At 42.2% G+C, this 1,103-nt stretch overlaps 1 non-coding gene across 1 annotated transcript; it reads left to right on the top strand.

The window, feature by feature from the left end:
• Positions 1–548: 548 nt before the first annotated feature.
• On the top strand, positions 549–621 carry Trnas-uga (transfer RNA serine (anticodon UGA)). Its single transcript has one exon. It is a non-coding gene; the product is annotated as a tRNA-Ser (tRNA).
• The last annotated feature ends 482 nt before the right edge of the window (positions 622–1,103 follow it).

The raw sequence follows: 1,103 nt of genomic DNA, 5'->3' as shown, positions 1-1,103 counted from the left end.
CTTTCTGCTCTGCTTCTAAGGTACCTAGCATTTTGATAAGAGTCTGATTAAACCGTTCTGAAGGGTTTGATTGCGCATGATAGGGTGTCGTGCGAGTTTTTTTCGTACCAACGAGTTTGCACAATTCCTTTATAACATTACTCTCAAAATTGCGGCCCTGATCACTATGGAGCTTCTCTGGAAATGAATAAAATCTGAAAAAAATGTCATAAAGAGCTTTGGCTGTTGTGCAAACTCGTTGGTACGAAAAAAACTCGCACGACACCCTATCATGCGCAATCAAACCCTTCAGAACGGTTTAATCAGACTCTTATCAAAATGCTAGGTACCTTAGAAGCAGAGCAGAAAGTTGATTGGACTCACCCTGTGACATTTGGCGCCCAATGTGGGGCCGTGGCAGCACTGTTTGGCAGCATAATGCGCTCTCAGTGTTAATTATGTGCATTCCTTAGCACTGGTGTTCCTCAAATTCGAGGACGACTTTTCAGTTTGCGGGGAAGTATGTCACGGTACCGATACCTCCACATGTGGTGAGGAGGTGTGTAAGCGGTCCGGTAGCTCAGTCGGTAGAGCACTCGCCCTGATAGCGAGGGGTCCCGGGTTCGAGCCCCGGTCTGGCTGCACACTTTTCTCACCCTGTGACACATAAATAAAAATAAAATAAAAGCTAAAACCCAAACTATTAAGCAATTGCTTTACCTCTAATGCCCATGACCCACGAATATTATTATTCACTTGATCCCAATACACTTCGTGTACCAAAGAACCGTGGTGCTTGGTTAAAATTGTGTACCAATATTTCAGAATTCGCTCTTTACGTGCAATATCTAAGGGAAACCTCCCAAGCTCACCATAAACAGAAGCGTTTGTGGTTTGAATTCTCACCTTTAATACCTGTTTAAGAAATTTTAAATATATTCTTTCCATGTCAGGGGCTTTATGAGAACCCCATATTTCTGCTCCATAATTAAATATAGGCATGATCATGCTGTCAAATAGTTTAAGTTTTTCATTTATCCCCAATGACACAACGTCAAAAAGTGAATTCAGTGAATAAATAGCCTTTAATGCCTGGTCGGCTAAAGCCGTTTGCGACTGATAAA

This window comes from Mya arenaria, chromosome 17 (genome assembly GCF_026914265.1).
Source record: "Mya arenaria isolate MELC-2E11 chromosome 17, ASM2691426v1".
In the NCBI taxonomy this organism is placed as follows: domain Eukaryota; kingdom Metazoa; phylum Mollusca; class Bivalvia; order Myida; family Myidae; genus Mya; species Mya arenaria.
The sequence above is the reverse complement of the archived record's forward strand: the minus strand, read 5'-3'. Positions and strand labels throughout refer to the sequence as shown.